This window comes from Camelus bactrianus, chromosome 25 (assembly GCF_048773025.1).
Source record: "Camelus bactrianus isolate YW-2024 breed Bactrian camel chromosome 25, ASM4877302v1, whole genome shotgun sequence".
Taxonomy (NCBI): Eukaryota; Metazoa; Chordata; class Mammalia; order Artiodactyla; family Camelidae; genus Camelus; species Camelus bactrianus.
The window spans coordinates 23,161,603-23,182,190 of NC_133563.1; the positions used below are offsets into that span (position 1 = coordinate 23,161,603).

At 38.0% G+C, this 20,588-nt stretch overlaps 1 long non-coding RNA gene across 1 annotated transcript; it reads left to right on the plus strand.

Annotated features, from left to right (window-relative positions):
* Positions 1-1,283: 1,283 nt before the first annotated feature.
* On the plus strand, positions 1,284-14,923 carry LOC141575019 (uncharacterized). Its single transcript, XR_012502228.1, has 3 exons — positions 1,284-1,563; positions 3,038-3,131; positions 12,911-14,923. It is a non-coding gene; the product is annotated as an uncharacterized LOC141575019 (long non-coding RNA).
* The last annotated feature ends 5,665 nt before the right edge of the window (positions 14,924-20,588 follow it).

The following is a 20,588-nucleotide window of genomic DNA, read 5'->3' on the forward strand; positions in this document are numbered from 1 at the left end:
GCAGAACAGGTGCAAACCGCCAGGGACTGAACTGAGCAGATGTCCAGAAGTCAGGTTGCAATATTTAGCAAACAAAGAAAAATCACCCCTAGGATGATGGATGTTATGGGTTGCATTGTTAGGAACCCCCTTGTACCTCAGAATTTGTAGGGACAGACTAAACCCACACTCCAGAATGAGAATTATTTACACTTTACTATAGAATTAACATTCCACAATTCTATGGCTCAAACTCCAGTTACTGTGTAATGATAGTCTGCCAGAGAATGCCAATGATTCCTCACCAAGGAACTGCTGAAGGTCATTAGTTTGTGTAAGTCAGTCTGTCCCAACAAATTCTATTGTGTAATAAAGCTCCAAGTTAAAGAAACTCTCTAGGAGTTATCATAAATATTAGATATATGAAAGGGACAAACCTTACCTATTTAAAAGAGATATGTTCAGATACAAATAGGAAAAACCACATTTCATAGAGCCAGTGGGTAAAGGCCATGCTGGTGACATGCTGCACAACTGTACTGGACATGGTCACACACACTTAGAGGAGTGATGTCCCTCAGAGCTGTGCAGCATGGTGGCCTTGCCCAGAGAAGCAGTCTCCCTTGTAGAACGTGTCTTGTTGGGCTTTTTCCCTCTGGCTCTAACTAGGTAACCAAAGCTCTGAGCACTGAATGATAGACCAAAAGATGCTCCTCCACTCTATTTCCATATGAAGGAAATGAGACTTTGTGAAGCCGTGGTAGGGGACACCACCAAAGTGTCACAGTCAATAAAAGACAAAGCCATTGCAGTAGTTTAGACCAGCACTTTTCTGTCTGCTCCTCCGTCTACTTTGTCTTGAAGATACTTCACTTCTTCTGGTCGAAGAGCAAAAACAAAAACAAAACTCCAAAAAACAAAACCCAGTAGAACAAAAGAAACAAATGACAATCTTTGAGACATTGCAATGAGTGGAATTCTTAAAGTAGGAAAATATGATTGAACGGAGGTGTGTAAAGATAGAAGAAAAGTCTAACTTCTCTGTGAATGTAACAGCTCAGCTTCAAGGACCTTGACCTGACTCATGATACACCCGAGTACAGGAATTAAAAATGGTTTCACCGACCGCTCCTGCTCAGCATGAAAAAACATGAAAGCAAGGGAAGGAAGCTAAAATCCAGAAGCTTCTCCCACCCAGCCCATAGCTTGGGGTTGTATTTGTGCTCACAGCCTCCCAATGAGTCAGGAGATTTCTGAATGCTTGGATCTGCCTGATATCTTGTTGTTTATCTAGGACAAGACCGAGCCAAGAGTCACATCATTTAAAACATGTGAAAAGGAGCAAGTGATTTGTCTCACCTGTTAAAAAGGTGAGACATAATGAAAAGATTAACAGAGCTGCCTCCCTTCTGCTGAATCCAGCCCTGCAAACTGGGTGAAGAGGCGGGCGTGAACTGTGCAGAGAGGAGAGAGGAAGGGCAGGTCTGGGAGCTGGTGGATTTCAGTTGGGTGTGGATTCTGTGTTTGCCAGAGAGGATGTAGCACGGTCTTTCTGCCACGAGAAGCCCCACGACAGAAATTAAGGTGGGTTGTGATCCGTAGAGACTTTCTGTATGTTGAGGAGATGCTCACCTCAAATGCCTGACTGACAGATGGGTGATGGAAACATGTGGCGAGCCACCACCTAGACTAGAGCGAGTGGCGGGGCTGTGGTTCGTGTAGAAGGCACACTCTTCCTAAAGCATTCAATTCACATCCGTGGTTGTTTTAAAACAACATAGAACAAAATCACTGCCTTAACGAAACAGAACACCTCTGCAGGCACCCCTCAGTGCACACATTATTAATCCCTGATTAAAAGGGCCAGGAGCTGCCAGAGCAGAGCCTCCACTTCTTCCAAAGGCCACAGAGTCGCCATGCAATGTTCTTTTTATTTGCTGCTTCAGCCTTGCTCTGAAGGGCACTCTTGCTCAGGCAATTTACCCAAGAACATGGTGATAATTCTTCTGCAGACAAAGGTAGAGTGAATCATATTAATTACATCCTGGTGTGGCTATTTACTAGGTTAGCGTTTAGAATCTATACCAGGAAATATGAATTAAAGATGATTTTGTATTGATCAGTACCATCTGTGTATGTAAATGCATTGATTTCCAGAGTTGTTTAAATTTTCTCTCTTTAAGTAAACCAAAGTCATTAAGCCAAGAATAATAACAAGTAACATTTATTATCCTTCTATGAGTCAGGCACTATAGACTTTACATGGATTATCTCATTGTCTTGTTTAACGCTTGTTAACAACCCTCTAAGGTAGGTGAGAGAATGTGATAAAACCTGATTCAAAGGGGAAATGAAAACGCACAACTTTAACATTTGCAAACCACATTTTTAAAAACTATCACAATCTAACCGTTCCCTCAAGGCCTCCTTTATATTGAAGATTAGCACATGTTTAAATTGGGAGCATAATTTTACTCTAGAAGTTGATTCACATTTTACTCAGATTAAACTACTCATTTTCAGTAATGGGTGTCACGCACTTATGCCCTAATCTGTGTCCACAGTGAATGGAGATCTTATCTGTGGGTCATCTGGTGGGAGGTTAACCATTTCCAGCACGCAGCAAGTGCTGCGTAACCCAAGGGACCACTTGAGACAATAGGAATAGGAAAGCACTCGATCCACAGTCAGGAAACAAACTGTGGTCCTTCCTTTGCCACTTCTTTTTTTTTTTAAAACACCTTTATTGTGGTATGGTTCCTGCACAGTAAACTATAAATATTTCAGATGTACAATTTGATTAATTGTGATAGATGTATATACATCAATGAAACCACCACCGCAATCAAGACAGCTGACATTTCCATCACTCCCCAAGAAATGCAAATTTCTAATTCCCAATTCATCCCTTCCCACACCTATACCCTCTGGTAAGCATAAGTTTGTTCTCTGTCTGTTTCTGTTTTGTAGTTAAGTTCATTTGTGTCCTTTTTTCTTAGATTCCACATATAAATGACATATGGCATTTTTCGTTCTCTTTCTGGCTTACTTCACTTAGAACGATGCTGCTGTGAACATAGGCGTGCATGTGTATTTTCGAATTATATTTTCCTCCGGATATATACCCAGGAGTGGGATTGCTGGATCATATGGTAAGTTTGTATTTAGTTTTTTAAGGAACCTCCATGCTGTCTTCCATAGTGGCTGCACCAATTTACTTCCCAGCACAGCTAAGGATACCATCAACAAAATGAAAGGACAGCCTACAGAATGGGAGAAAATATTTGCAAATGATGCAACCAACAAGGGACTCATTTCCAAAATATACAAACAACTCATTTAACTTAATATCAAAAAAACAAGCAACCCAATTAAAAAATGGGCAGAAGACCTAAACAGACATCTCTCCAAAGAAGACATCCAGATGGCCAACAAGCACTTGAAAAGATACTCAACATCATTAATTGTTAGAGAAATGCAAATCAAAACTACAATGAAGTGTCACCTCACACCAGTCAGAATGGCCATCATTAAAAAGTCTACAAATGATAAATGCCAGAGAGGGTGTGGGGAAAAAAGGAACTTGCTCTGCCACTCTTGACCTCTGGTTTAAGGGAACTTAAAATGTTTCCTGTAATAACCTCTCTGAACTTTCGTTTTCCTCATTCGATAAAACACTCTCTTTAAAGTCCATCCTCAATCCATGTATCTTTACTAAAAAAAAGCCTCTTCAGCATTCTCCATTTATAATGTTATGAAATGCTGCCCCCTTGTGTTTTCTCAGGGTTCATCCAGTTTTAAATAATTTAAATAAATTCTTCATTTTAAATTGATTAAAATTCTTAATTTAAAAATTGATCTTTTATGCTCAGCTCCCACTGAACCAAATATTCCTGATACTTGGTTTTAAAAATAAGTTTCAAAAAGCTCCCTTGTAAATGCCAACCCCATTCCATTAAAGTGGCTGTCCTTCCATTTGGAACGCTGAAGACCTTCAGGTGAGCCACGGTGTTAGTGTCACCTGGGGACGTATTGTCTTTGTTTTGGGGAAATTGTGGAAAACATTGTCCAAACACAAATTTCAGCACCTCAGGGCACTTCAGGACTTTAAAATGATTTCCATTGTGCAGTCAGTCAGTTCCCTCAGTCAGATTCAGAATGAATCATATTTTTAAAATGAATGTTTTAATAGAAGTATTTCATACATACATAAAATGCATAAGCCGTAAGTGTACAGCTCAGTAAATTATCAAAAAATGACCCCAACTCTCTAACCAACACCTGAGTCAGGAAGTGGGCCATTACCAGAGTCCCAGAAGGCTCCCTAGGTCCCCTTCATGATCACTGCTCCACTCATTCCAAAGGTAACCATTGTCTTGACTGCTAATACTATAGATTCATGAAGTGAAGGTGAGGGAAACACTCTATATCTTGATCTGCGTTGGATGCGCTGGGTGATATCACATTTTACACATTACATATATAAACATACATTAACAGATATACATTACTATATACAAAATAGATAAACAACAGGACCTACTGTATAGCATAGGGAACAATAACTGAATCACTTTGCTGTACACCTGAAACTAACATTGTAAAGTGACCACACTTCAATAAAAGATAAGAATAAAAAACTTTTTGAATACATTAAGGCACCATACACAAAAATAAACTCAAAATAGCTTAAAGACTTGCATACAAGACATGACATCATAAAACTCCCAGAAGAGAACATAGGCAAAACATCCTCTGACATAAATCATAGCAATGCTTTCTTAGAACGGTCTCCCAAAGGAAAAGAAATAAAAAGCAAAAATAAACACATGGGACCTAATCAAACTTATAAGCTTTTGCACAGCAAAAGAAATCATAAATAAAATGAAAAGACAACCTATGGAATGAGAGAAGATATTTGCAAATGATGCAACCAACAAGGGCTTAATTTCCAAAATATACAAACAGCTCATACAGCTTAATACAAAAGAACAAACAAACAAGCAATAATTACCAAAACCAGGAAATTAAAATCGGTAAGGTACACTGAGCCTCTCTCATGCCTTCTTAGATACTGTTCTCGATGATCACAACTGCACCCGCTTAGCCCCCCCCCCCCCCCATTGTAAGACTAGAATGAAGCAACACAAAACAGTTCGTGGAATCTGGCTTCCTCAGTAGCTGCCAAGGGGTTAGATGCTACAACCAGGAAGTACAAAGGACTTAGCTTCTCCAGGATGAAACATGGCCAAGAGAAAATAAAATTCCCCTACCATTCTCTTTCCCATAGACTATTCAAAGATGCAGTTCCTCCTTGCAATCCTTCTAGAGAAGTCCTGCGTGCAAACCAAATTGCTGTGTCTTTTTGCAACATGTAGTGGAATAAGTAGTCAGTCCAGAACACATCCTCTTGTGTTGCTCTGTTTCTTTCCTTGCCTTACCCTCTCTATTCCTCTATTTACATTATCCTGGGTTTTCACCCCCAAATATGTTAGGATCTTAATGCTTGCTTCAGGCTCTGTTTCCAAGAGGACCTAGTCTAACACAAGGGATTTATTTAAATAATAATAATAGCTCATGTCTCAAAATGAATCTATGTTGTGCCTGGCACTGAGCCAAGCCCTTTCTCTGTGTTATTTCATACAAACCTCCCAATAATTCAATAAAATGTCATTATCTTGCAGATGAGGGAACTCATCACTCAGAGCAGTTAGATAACTTCTTTAAGATCACAAAGTAAGTGGGATAATTTATTTTAAGAACACGCTGTAATTCTGACTCACTTTTAACAGGGTTATTTGGAGAACTTGCTTCCCCACAGCTCCACAAATATTAATGACTTGGACATGCAATGCCTATAATATTCATGCAATTAGCATTCTTCACAAGCAATTAAAGAGAATACTTAATCACAAAAGGTTGAGAGGATTTTGTCTGAATGAGGAGCTTATTAAAAATGTGGACAAACACAGAACAAACTCTGCCTTTTTGTGGTGATGGTGTAGTGCTGAGAAATAGATAATTTTGTGTGGAAAATAAACCCATGAACATTTAACAGATAATTTCAGGGGGAAAAAAGTGCTTAAAGGAGGTTATATAAATAATGTAGATAGGTTTTGATCCATTATTGGGTTGTGAAATACATGAGTAGGTCAAAAAAAAGAAGAAGAGAAGTCTTAAAGAAGAAATAGGATAGACTAGAAATGATCTATTTATACACAGTAAAATTGCATATTGTTTTATGAAGCTTTCCTTTGTAGACGTATGTTAGAATGTATGTGTGTATAAGGAATCATGCTGTATTTTTTTTAATTGTGGTGGAAAAGATTTTAAAAACACTGATATATTTGGTGATAGTATCACATGGTTAAAAAAATGAAACAAAACATGTTTTTGGAGTCAAAGACATGTAGGTTCAAATATTTTCCCAACTGTAATTTTTGTAAGAATTTAAGTCTAATCAGCTTGCACACTTGCTGCTCTCCAGTGGGACAGTCTTGTGGAAAAAATTTAGAGACTTCTGAATATTCTTTTCACGAGGAAGCTCATGTCTCTTAATGCTTACAGAACATCACTGAAATGTACTTCCTGGAGGGTCTGCTCCAAACATGTGTCTATGTACGTATGATGGACTGGACCCCATGGACATTTGCACCTGGTTCTCACACATCACCCATCACGGCATCTTCCTCACGCTCTCCACACCTGGGAGAAACTTAAGGTTGTTGAGGGACTGGGGTTAATACTGGACTCGGACTCTGACGTATCTTTGGTATGGAAAACTTTTACTCTCAGAATCATTTCTTTCCAGAAGATTCATTCCTGAGCTCTGACAAAGCACCTAAGCTTTAGGGAGATTCTTGGGCAGGAGAAGACCAGGAGGTCATCCAGTCCTGGTGAAATGGAAAACATTTAAACTCTGAAGGAATTTGAACTCCCTTCTGGCAAGTACCCTCCATTCTTCCAGGCTCACCGCCCAAGCATAGATTCACTCTGCCTTTTGCAGGTGTCTGCATGACACAGCAGGAATCATTTCACGGCCAATGCATGGGCTGGAGAAGACCTGGCTTAATATCAAAATAGATAGTTTGAGGATGTGAAGGAAACTCAGTTTTTTTCTTTTCTTTTTTTAATAAAGGTAATCTTTATTGAGTACTTACTTTGTGGGGGTTTTTTTTGGTTTTTTTTTTGGAGTTGGGAAGGTAATTAGGTTTATTTATTTGTAGAGGAGGTACTGGGGATTGAACCCAGGATCTCATGCATGCCAAGCATGTGCTCTACCACTTGAGCTATACCCTGCCCCCCATTTCTTTCTTTTTTATGTTATGTTATTTAAAACTTTTTTTAATTCTTATTTTTTATTTAAGTGTAGTCAATTTACAATGTTAATTTCAGGTATACAGCGAAGTGATTCAGTTATACACATACATATATACATATATATTGTCAGTTTCTTTTTCAATATGACTCATTACAAGAAATTGAATATAGTTCCCTGTGCTATATGGTAGGTCCTTGTTGTTTATCTATTTTTCATACAGTAGTGTGTATCTGGTAATCCCAAACTCCTAATCTATCCCTCCCTGCTTTCCCTCTTGATAACCACAGTTTGTTTTCTATGTCCATGAGTCTATTTCTGGAAACTCAACTTCTTAATGTTTCCCCAACACTCACACTTACAACTAGATTCCTCTTTCTTGGAATTTTAACTTCTACTCCTGGAGCAGAGGGCATTTAAAAATGCTTTCAAACGCAGAAAAGACCCACCCACAAATTTTTAAAAAATAAAAAATAACCTGTGTAAAAATTATAAAAGAAAGGCATAATAATTATAGAGAACATTAGCAATAGAGAGAAGTTAAAAGAAGGAAGTTTATATTATCTCGTCACCTATTTTTTCAGTAGACCAACAGATTTAATATTCTATTGCAGTTTCCAGTGATGCAGAATACAGTTGCAATTGTGTTTCAAGGAGCAGCCGAGTACGGCTGGCAGTCCCTGCAGAACGGAGCTGCTCCTGGGCCCATGTGCAGCCTCAGTAGACACCCCTCCATGGTGGTGAGGCCCTGGCCCCACCTCTGGTTCCCCTGTAGTGTCCGCATCATTACAGTTCCATGTGCAAGACTTTCCCTTTTTCATTAAAAGCCTCTCTCTGCTCAGTGCTCTGTAGCTTAGTGTGTGCTCATCAGCTCTTTGGCCTGTCCTTTATCATAAGATTTGCTGAATCACTTATGAGAATAACTCCCCAAGCAAAAAGCTGTTGTTTACATTCTTGGTATATACTCTTCCAGACTTTATGCAAATAAGACACAAGTTGTTTTGCTGTTACAATTTTCTTTGCCATTTCAACGTATAGCTGGGATCATTCCTTTCTTAGAAAAATTGCTACAAACAATAGAAAATAATTACTACAGATAATTACTATATTTCCTGAGTCAAACAGTACACACCTTTTGAAGGTCCTGTCTCTCAGAACCAGTTTTCATACACGTTCCTAGCCTTCCTCTTCCCTCTGTACGCAAACTGGTTGTATGCCAAGGTTCACAGCACTGCTGTTGTTGTTCTGCTGGAGTCTATAATATCCCCTTTTGCTGGGAAATTATTTGATGAAAGTGTCTCGTCATTTCCCCAAAGGTTAGCAGAATCTGCCATCCCCAGCTATGCCCCTTCGGTATAAAGATTATTTTGAACTGAAGGCAAACAAGAAGAAGTAGATACAAGAAAAATTTTCTGCCCTCCTTATTTGCTTACAAGCAGAATATAAATTTATAAAGGTATCTCCCCACTCCTCTCTTGCCTAAAGAGCAGAAGTTAATCACCAGAGACAACTCTTGTCGCTTAGGAGCTTTTGAGATGGAACCAGAGGAATCTACATAACAAAACTTGCTAAAACTACCTTTTATCTACCGTAAGTTGCCCATATATTTGTCTTCCCACAGTTTGCCACCCCTAGAATCTCAAAATCTTTTTTCCTTTGTTTAGTCACTTCTCCAAAAATGTATTGTTCTTTTGTTAAGATGCTCTATAAGCCCAAGTTCTAACCAGCTCTTTGAGTTTCTCATCACTGGGTGCTCTCATATGTGTGTACAATGCACATGTTAGTAAACTTCTATTTTTCTCTTGTTAATCTGGCTTTTGTTAGGGCCCCAGCTGAAGGAACTAATAGATAGCAGAAAAAAAATTTTCTCCTCTACACCCCCAAATGCAAATATTTCTATACATATGTTATAGAATTAAAATGAGCTCAGGAAACAATCTTGATACATCTTAGATATAAATACTGTGAACTAAGGTTAATGGGTATGTATATATATATGTATACATACCTGGAAAATAATATATATATATATATATATATATTCTGGAAAATAATATGTATATATACATATACATATATGTATGTGTTACCTATATCACCTTGTTGTATGCCAGAAATTAACACATTATAAATCAACCACATTTCAATTAAAAATTAAATTACATTTTAAAAAGAACTTTAAAAAAAAGAGTTCTTTACACATTTGTGATATTAGTTCTTTATTGACAAAACATGCCACAAATATTTTTCTTCCACTTTGTAATTTGCCTTTTGACTTTGCTTATAGAGTTTTGTGCCATGCAAAGCTTTTTTTTTATCCAGTTGAATTTATGAATCTTTTCTTTTATTGCATCTGAAGTTTCAGAGGTATTTCAAAAGTCTTTCCTTACAGGTTTAAAAGGAACATACCTGTTTTCTTCTAGCACTTATATGGCTCCATTTTTATAATTAGGGTTTATATCTATTTGTTGTTATTGTTGTTTTTTTAGTTTTGTACAGTGTGAGTTGGGGATATAGTTTATCTCTTTCTAAATGGCTTTCCAGTTATTTTGGTCTACTTTTGGTCCAGAGATTGGAGATGTCAACTTTATCACACATTACATTTCCATATATGTTTGTACTGTTTAGTCTTTTCCACTGATCCACGTGTGAATTTGTGAGCTAGTCCCATGCTCTTGCACTTGCAACGGCTTTCTGATATATTTGACTCTAATGGAGATTTCTGCCTCTCCCTGCCCTCTAACGGCTCTTCTTTTTTGGTGTTTCTCCGGCTATTCTTGCATGTTTATTTTTCATGTGACTTTTAGTATTAACTTATCTCATTTTAAGAAAAAAGGTTTTTTGGTATTTTTATAGAGGCTTTATGAAACACTTATTAAATTAACTTATAAAAATCTGACATTTTTATGATGTTGACTCATTTTACCCAAGAACAAGCATGCCTGTCCATTTGGTTAAGTTCATATTTCTTCCAGGAGTGTTTTGGCATTTCCTCATGTAGATTTTGAAAATTTCATGTTGTTTATTCTAAGTATTTTATCTTTTTTTTTTTGGCTGTTATAAATGGGATTCACTCTTCCATTATTTTGTGAAATAAAGGATATTAATTTTATATGTTAATTTTATACCTTGCTATCTTTCTGATTTTTAAAATTGTATTTATTTTAGTGTTAATTCTCTAGATCCATTGAGTTTTTAATTTTTTTAATATTAGTTTTTTCTTTCCTCAAAGCTCCTTTTTTCTTCCAAATCTGCTCAACTATTTTTATAACCTCTTATTCTTACTCATATTCTTAATTATATCTTTTGTTTTTTAAGCATTTTAAAATAACAGCGTGTATGTTTCACTATCTCAAGTCTTTGTGGATCTCACTCTGTCATCTCTGTTTTATTTCTGCTGGCTGTTGCTCATGCTCTCTTATTTCTTATGCGTTTTGTGATTTTTTTTTTTTTTGGACCATGTATTTATATTCCTTGGAACTCTATCTGAAATTATTTGAGGCCTGCATTTAGAGAGTTCTTCCAGAAGGGACCCAGTTTGCTTCTGCTAGATGTTTACGGACAATATCAACATGTGACCTGTTCAAAATAATCCTTAGCCTTGAGTCTTTCAACTTCACACAGATAGTATGAATTCAAGCCATGAACCTGGATGAGGGCTGTCTTAGAGCCATAATTTCTCAGACAATTTCTCTCCCCACTATTCACCCAGTTCCGAGATGAAAAAAATAAAGCAAAACTGCTCTTCACAGTATGCTTCTGAGAGCAGGTTTATTTCTGGGTCTCCCTCTCACTGATGGTATGGCCTCCGGGGTTCCCAGCTGTATGTGGGGGTCTCCTAGAGGAATTCCCTCTTGGGCGGCCCTACCCTTGGGCTTGAGAGGCTGTCCAAACAGACCAGTCTCCAGGATCTGGCAGATACCACAGGACACAGCATGCTTCTGTGGTTACTCTCTTCTGGATTCCTGCCTTTTATTAATTTTTGCCTTCTAAGGATTTAAAAAAAAAATTCTTACTGGTTTAACAATGTATTTGAATAGCTTTTATTTAAATAAGTTATAGAGATTTTTGGCTTTTTAATGGAAAAGTTGTTAAGAATACCTAGGCTGTCCCACCTCTACCAGACTTGGAGGTTTATGGTGATTTTTAAAAACATTCAATACATTTAAAATTAATTAAAATTAGCATATAGATATCTATTTATAAACATGGAAACATGGCAGCTTAATGGTCAGTGAAGAAAAAGATATAAATTGTAAAAAGTATGAGCTCATCAGAAAATATTCACAGAGCTCCCTGTGCACAGAGGAACTAGTTTTAAACAATAGTGGCTATTAACAGTGGCTGTTTCAAGGACGTTGAATATGGGGTGATTCTTTTTTCTTTTATTTCTCCTTTTATAATTTTTCATAACGAACATGAATTATTTGGCTAAAATATTTTTAAAAACTACTTAAAAATTATATAAATCTGAATGGAAACATTTCAGAACTAAGCAGGAATGGGGTTAGTTTTCTTTTAAAAGCCATTTGAATATCTTTTACAGTTTATCAGCTTTGATTTAATGTCTCTTTCTCTCCCTGTGTCTCTCTCTTTCTGTATCTCACCACACACATTACACACACACACATATGTTTTTGGTCTATGGGTAAAATCAATAGGGTATAGGCCTCTATTTTCTATAAAGCTATTTGGTTTGTAGGAATGAAAGCAGATAAGGGAGGGTGGTTCTCCTTCATTGGAATCCTCCAAAAGTTTGAGGGAGTTTGAGGAGTTGAAATGACTTAGAAGCAGAAAATAAAAGAGATACTTTCCAGTGGATGATTCTATCATTTTGTATGAGTGTTCCATGCCTGGAATGATGTATTATTTTTTCTCCACTACTTCATTTAACTAATTCCAGATGAAGAATCTTACAGCTTTCAATTCTTTCAGAGTCTATCTTGTTAATGGGTCTTTCTAGAATTGCTTAGGAAAGTGTATAGACAGAAATTAAGTATGGAAATCAGCAGACCACGAGCTCCAGGGACACTCTGATAGACCTGTTTCCGGGCAAATGTGCAGGAAGATGCCCCTCCGACAAGACCAACTGTGTATAAAAGTGGCGGCTGCAAGATCATGACAGAGTTTGGGAAAACACTTGAGACTCCAGGAAGATTCCACTTGCATGCATCATAAAATTAGAGCAAAAAAGAAAGATTGTGTAAGGCCATCCAAGTCAACTGTTTTCTATCAGATGGCCCCACAGACTTGGGGGTGACCAACTGTCATTTAAACTGTGACACTCAAATGTATAAAATACATTCTCAAATTTTATAGGAACACTCTTCTGCGATGTATTTCAAGTTTATCAGAATTTCACACCCTCACCAACAGAATTTTTACTTCCTCTCCATGTGGTTAGGTTTAAGTACTAAAAAAACAATTACCAAAAGCTCTTACAGTGTTACAAATGAATATAATTTGCATACCAGCAGCAAATCTACTTATTTCAAAGATGAGATGGATATGTTTATTTTGATCGTTGATTTGAAACCTCTTAGATGAAAATGCATTTTTGTCCTGTGTGGTAAGAAAATATTTTTGAAATCATGTTCAATTCTGTCATTACAGGTCATCATAAATTACTTCATTATCACAAGTGTTGACAGATCAGACTTGGCAAGATCACAGGAGGTTTGGAATGAGCTGAAGGTTTCTCAGGATTTCTCCCCCAGTTTAAGGTGGGGTCCTGTGTAGATACCTCCTCTAGGCAGGGAATATATCTAAACTTTTATATTCCTGGGCCATCCTCTGGGTTTCTAAATGGAAGTGTTTTGTGTGGTGTTTGGGAAATCAAGCGAATTGATTACACAGTCAGTTGAATCCTATCCTGAAAGAGGCAGTTCTTCTTGGGAATCTGCCATGACCTACAAGAAATCTTTTTCTTATTTACTATCTTCCTGCCTCCATTTGTTTTTCTAAATGGACGATACTGGGCACTGTTTCTAACACGATAATTTTGTGGTGAAGATCGCGCGTGATAGTTTATTTCGGGACACTTTCAAAGAAGAATGGCCATCCCATAAAAATAATTCTTCTGCTCCTCACTCTCAAAAACAAGATTTTCAGATGAAGGAAGCAAGTGAGAAAGAGAAATCTTGGAAGTCTGAGTGATTCTTCTGGTAGTGAAATCTGACCGGACCCCTCCCGGGTTTAGAACTCCCCTTCCCATGCAGAGTAAAATCCAAAGGCTTTGCCTGAAGGCTTCAAGGTGTCTGGACCCAGGTACCTCTCTGGTCTCATCCCTCCACTGTGCCCATCTTGTTCACTCCTCTTATGCCTCTTGCGGTTCCTCTGTCCTCAGGGACTTTGCATGTTTGGTCCTCTCTGCCCTTCCTCGGGTGAGTTCCACCGATGGCTCCCCGCCCTCATTCAGTCTGCTCGAATGTCCTCTCCTGGGACTCATCCCTGGGCTCCCTCTTTAAAAAAGCAGTTTGTCCTCTTCCACCCCTTTGTCCAAGTCTCCTTTCCAGCACTTAGCAATGACATTGTGTTGTATATTTACCAGTTTATGTGTTTTCCATCTCTCCTCCTCCATGAGTAAGTTCCAAGAAGTTCCTGCTTCAATAAGCATTTGCTGATTGAATGAATATGTAAATAAACGGATGGCTCTTGAGGCTTCTGTCACTTCCATCAGACCGCCAGCATGTGCACCACATGTGGATTTAGGTGGATGACTTAAAACTAATGACAGCCACATGGGAACTGAGGATGCATAACTGACTAATTTCATTCACTTCAGTGGAGCAAACACCTACCCAGCCCCTATTCTGAGTAAGACCCTATGTGGGAGTTGATATTAGCACATCTGCTTCTCTGAAGAAGCCTTGTAATGAACAGTTTTACTCAGGAAGAAGCAAAGCAGAAAGACTTTTGCAACCAGTTGGGACTCTCCTACTTTCTGATTCCTGCTGAAATGAATTTAAATTGACAAGCCTTTGTCGAATCCCTGCTACAATCAAGGCACTAGGCAGCTGATTATCCCCACTGATAGGCTTCATAATGGTATTGCTCCTTGACATATGGCAAACCAACACTCAGGAAAAAGAATTCAGTACAGCAATAGAGAATAAGACTATAGACTTTGCAGAGCGGTATTAACCAGTGCTCCTAGAAGTGCAAATATTAAAGCTACTAAAATTCTACCGGAGTCATGCACCCACACTGCTCATTGATGTGCACTTTTGATTGAGACAAGAAAAAAGTACATATTACAAATTAGCCAAAAAACCATATCTTTTCGTCATTATTTTCTGAACACTTAGGGCACACTTTTTTTGCAAGTATTTTGTGCATATACTTATATAGTTTATTTCTGGTCTATTTTATCTATATCATTTGATACGAGTAAATTTTATTTTATTTGCTGTTTTTTTTAAACATTTTTTATTGATTTATAATCATTTTACAATGTTGTGTCAAATTCCAGTGTAGAGCACAGTTTTTCAATTATACATGAACATATATATATTCATTGTCACATTCCTTTCTCTGTGAGCTACCATAAGATCTTGTATATATTTCCCTGTGCTATACAGTATAATCTTGTTTATCTATTCTACAGTTTTGAAATCCCAGTCTATCTCTTCCCACCCCCCACCCCCTTGGCAACCACAAGTCTGTATTCTATGTCTATGAGTCTATTTCTGTTCTGTATTTATGCTTTGCTTGTTTGTTTGTTTTAGATTCCACATATGAGCGATCTCATATGGTATTTTTCTTTCTCTTTCTGGCTTGCTTCACTTAGAATGACATTCTCCAGGAGCATCCATGTTGCTGTAAATGGCGTTATGTTGTCGGTTTTTATGGCTGAGTAGTATTCCATTGTATAAATATACCACTTCTTTATCCAGTCATCTGTTGATGGACATTAAGGCTGTTTCCATGCCTTGGCTATTGTAAATAGTGCTGCTATGAACATTGGGGTGCAGGAGTCATCCTGAAGTAGGGTTCCTTCTGGATATAAGCCCAGGAGCGGGATTCCTGGGTCATATGGTAAGTCTATTCCTAGTCTTTTGAGGAATCTCCATACTATTTTCCACAGTGGCTGCACCAAACTGCATTCCCACCAGCAGTGTAGGAGGCTTCCCTTTTCTCTACAGCCTCTCCAGCATTTGTCATTTGTGGATTTTTGAATGATGGCCATTCTGACTGGTGTGAGGTGATACCTCATTGTAGTTTTGATTTGCATTTCTCTGATAATTAGTGCTATTGAGCATTTTTCCATGTGTCTATTGATCATTTGTACATCTTCCTTGGAGAATTGCTTGTTTAGGTCTTCTGCCCATTTTTGGATTGGGTTGTTTATTTTCTTCTTATTGAAAAGTATGGGCTGCTTATATATTCTGGAGAGCAAGCCTTTGTCGGTTTCATTTGCAAAAATTTTTTCCCATTCTGTAGGTTGTCTTTTTGTTTTACTTCTGGTTTCCTTTGCTGTGCAGAAGCTTGTAAGTTTCATTAGGTCCCATTTGCTTATTCTTGCTTTTATTTCTTCTAGAAGAAAATTTTTGAGATGTATGTCAGATAATGCTTTGCCTATATTTTCCTCTAGGAGGTTTATTGTATCTTGTCTTATGTTTAAGTCTTTGATCCATTTTGAGTTGATTTTTGTGTATGGTGTAAGGGAGTGTTCTAGCTTCATTGTTTAACATGCTGCTGTCCAGTTTTCCCAACACCATTTGCTGAAGAGACTGTCTTTATTCCATTGTATATTCTTGCCTCCTTTGTCGAAGATTAGTTGACCAAAAGTTTGTGGGTTCATTTCTGGGCTCTCTATTCTGTTCCATTGGTCCATATGTCTGTTTTTGTACCAATACCATGCTGTCTTGATGACTGTAGCTCTATAGTATTGTCTGAAGTCTGGGAGAGTTATTCCTCTAGCCTCTTTCTTTCTCTTCAGTAATGCTTTGGCAATTCTAGGTCTTTGATGGTTCCATATAAATTTTATTATGATTTGTTCTAGTTCTGTGAAATATGTCCTGGGTAATTTGATAGGGATTGCATTAAATCTGCAGATTTCTTTGGGCAGTGTGACCATTTTAACAATATTGATTCTTCCAATCCAAGAGCATGGCTTACCTTTCCATTTTTCAAAGTCTTCTTTAATTTCCTTCATTAATGGTTTATAGTTTTCTGTGTATAATTCTTTCACCTCCTTGGTTAGATTTATTCCCAGATATTTTATTACTTTGGGTGCTATTTTAAAGGGGATTGTTTCTTTACTTTCTTTTTCTGTTGATTCATCATTAGTGTAAAGAAATGCCACTGATTTTTGAATGTTAATCTTGTAACCTGCTACCTTGCTGAATTCTTCAATCAGCTCTAGTAGCTTTTGTGTGGACCTTTTAGGGTTTTCTATATATAGTAACATGTTGTCGGCATATAGTGACACTTTTACCTCTTCTTTTCCAATTTGGATCCCTTTTGTTTCTCTGTCTTGTCTGATTGCTGTGGCTAGGACTTCCAGGACTATGTTGAATAGGAGTGGTGATAGTGGGCATCCTTGTCTTGTCCCAGATTGTAGTGGGAAGCTTTTGAGTTTTTCACCGTTGAGTACTATGCTGGCTGTAGGTTTGTCACATATAGCTTTTATTATGTTGAGATACGTTCCCCCTAAACCCACTTTGGTGAGAGTTTTTATCATAGATGGGTGTTGAATTTTATCAAATGCTTTTTCTGCATCTATTGAGATGATCATGTGGTTTTTGTCTTTCTCTTGTTGATGTGTTGTACTACATTGATTGATTTGCATATGTTGAACCACCCTTGTGTCCCTGGGATGAACCCCACTTGGTCATGATTCATATGAGTAAATTTTAAATGCACACATATATATTAAGACCTCATACAAAGGATGAAATAAAAAGAGTGGAGGGTACAAGGTAGTATCTGGCAGAGTTAATGTCAGCTGTGAGAACCTACTGGATTCCTGATACTCATCTAGGGCTTTAATGGATTAATTAGATTGGATGAATTCATTCATTCAATTCTCACAACAGGCCCAAGAGGCAAGTACTCTTATCATTCCCATTTTACAAATTAGGAAGCAGGAACAAAGAGGTTCAGTAATTTGTCCATGGTTAGTAGTGGTGACAGAACTCTGTGCCAGAATCCATGCTCTAACCACTATTTCATTGTCTCCCAGGAAGCATGCGTTCTACCTGGGAAGGCAGGAAAGAAATATATTCAATATCAACCAGAAATTGATACCAATCAAAGAGCTCTCTTAAAGTAATATATGATTTTTCTTTTTGCAAAAATAGACAATAATTACTGTTAGAGCTCAAAGAGGGGAAAGGCAAGTTCTGCCTGGGATGGAGCTGACCGGAAAGCAGGATGGCAGCTTTGCCACAACAGCAATGCTGGAAGCAAGAAATTAGGGAGCAATACCTTCAAAATGTTGAAGGAAATGATTTCTAAGCTAGAATTCTATGCACAGTCTGACTAAAAATGAGATTTGTGTGTAAAGTCATACAAGGTCTCAAAAATATATTTCCACCTCCCAATGCCCAGGCTTAGGATACTGCTAGAGGATGTCCTTCTTCAAAATGAGGGAATATTGTATCTCTCTGAGATGATGGGTGTTCACTAAACTTACTGCGATGGTATTTCATGACGTGTGTAAGTCAAGTCATTATGTCATATGCCTTCAACTTCTATAGTACTTGTATGTCAGTTATATTGTAATAAAAGTGGAGGAAAGAAATTCAACCAAAAAAAAAAAAAAAACCAAAGAAAGTAAAATTCAATATAAGAAGATGCGCAAAATTGAAAACAGGATAGCCAGCTGAGAAGAGAAACAGAGAGAACTCCTGGAACAGTCATTGTGGTGTGGATAATCATAATTCAGAACTGAAGGGCAGCCATGCAGATTGAAGAAGCATGACTCAGAGACAAGCTTTTGGGAGCTGGCATCACCATGCCTGCGGCTGCTGAACCATCTTTTTAATCAGAGGAAACTCCTGGAGAAGGTGTCAACCCAAACAAGGGAAAAATTGTAAGAAAGAGGAAGGTATGAGACCCAGGCACTAGGGAAGCCAATCCTAGGGGAAGGCAGAGGGAATCTCAAGTGTCGTAGAAAACAAAGGCCGGAATGACAACTGAGCAGCAGGTCTAAAGGGAAATCTGCCTGGAGAAGAAAGAATGTTTAAACAGATTTTTTACCTGGTACCACTGACTTATGGCACATTGTACTGAGATGTTATTGAAAACAGTTGGAAAAATTAGCAAAAAGCAAATAAAGTAAATGAAAAAGCAAGACAGTTATTAACTTCAGAACAAAACTAAAAGTAGAAGGGAAAATGATCACAATATATCATAATGCTTTTATATGAAGATTTGTCTAGCAAATGAATGGAAACACTGAATATGGAGTTAACCATAAATTGTAATCTAATCACATCGGGAAGCTATAAGAAGAGAAGTAGGGGATGGCAGCCTGAAGGAGCTACATCTTTTTCTACCATAATAGGAAACATCTAAATCATTAAAATTGATTATTAAACACACACCAGTATTTGCATTATATTGAGAAACTAGATACTTCAAAATGTCATAAAAAACTGCCAGAAGAGTCAAAAGTGATTATTTCTCGTGAGCAAGACAATATTTTTAAAAATAAGCTTTTAGTATTATTTGAAATTTTAAATTACATATATGAATTATTTAAAAAAAAATAACATTCAAAAATTTAAAGTGTCCATGTGAACTTTCCCAAAATATTTGGTATCCAAAAGAATCTCAACAAATCTTCTTCTTCTTATGGTATTATTATTGGAAAGGGTCTTGGATTATTGTTAGGTGATACTGAATCTGGTAATATCTGATTCTTTCTAGGGATTTAATTCATTAGACCTCAGTTGCTTCACTTGCAAAGTGAAGAGGTTAGCATACATGTGGTCTCTTAGGCCTGCTCCAGCGCTATTATGCTATGAATAGACCCTTTTATGCAACACGCATCCACTGACAGGTTGCTGTCACACATGAGAAACTTGGCTGTTTTTAAAGTCCTGACTTTGATCTGGGCCATGGAGCCGAGAAGATGAGGAATGCCTTAATCACTGGTTCAAGAACGCCAAAGGTGATTGTGAGAAGGGAGGATTACGGCACTACAAAGGACAGAGTAAGACAACACGATTCTAACCTCCATAATGATTCTTACCTTGCAGAGCTGATGTATTAAAACAGAATGATGTACGTGAATGCCCTTTGCGAGGTGAAAAGCCTATACAAGCATAGATCTCTAGTATTGTTTGGAAAGAGGTCAGCCCACTCTAATGGGAAAGCTCTTGCCTGGGAGTTAAGACATTTGAACTCTAGTGTTGACTTTGCTATTAGACCTCCGGATAAGTTTGACAAGCTCTCACACGTCCTCTGTCTCTGCTTCAGGTCTGGTAAAATAAAGATTGGCTCAAGGTTCTTTGGTTAGCAGAAAAAGAAATCAGATTTGGCAAAAAATAGGGTAGCTCATAGAACTGAGACAAAAGCTTCAGAGAGGACAGAAGCCAAAGATACTGTAAAGCACTGAGCAGGGCTGATATTCAAACAATTAAACAGCAAATAGCACAGGCACAACCCAACGGGAAAGGGTGCCGGTAGCCACACAGGGACCTAGAGACCCTCAGCCAATGTACGGTGTCTTAATCCATTCCATTTGAGCAACTGTAACAAAATTCAATAGACCGGGTAGCTGATAAATGACAGAAACGTATTTCTCACAGTCCTGGAGGCTGGAAGTCCAAGCTGAGGGTGCCAGGGAGGGTGGAAGGAAGGCTGTCTTCCAGGTCTCAGACTTCTCATCGTATCCTCATATGGCGGAAGGGGCTAGGGAGCTCTCAAGGCAAGAGCACTAATCCCATTCACGGTAAGTGTTCCACTCTCATGACTTAAGCAACTCCCAAAGGCCCCACCTTCATATGGCTTTGGGGGAGACACAAGCATTCAGACCACAGCACAAGGGCTACCTCTTCAGTTGTTGGATCAAAGGGAAAGCTGGGGTAGTGATCCTAGGAAGGGGATGGTGGAGAGCCCACTCAGGGTTGTAGGGAGGCATCTATTTGCCAACTGGTATGCAGACCTATCCGAAGTGTCAAAGTGCTTCTGTTGAGAAACATCACAAGGAGAATTATCTGTAGTGGCTGCTGAAGAGAAAATAGCCTTATGCAACAGGCAGAAGGGAGACGGTCCTAGTTTGGGTGGTATAGCTGCCATTTATTACTTAGTATGGATTAAGTCCCTAAAGACATCTGTC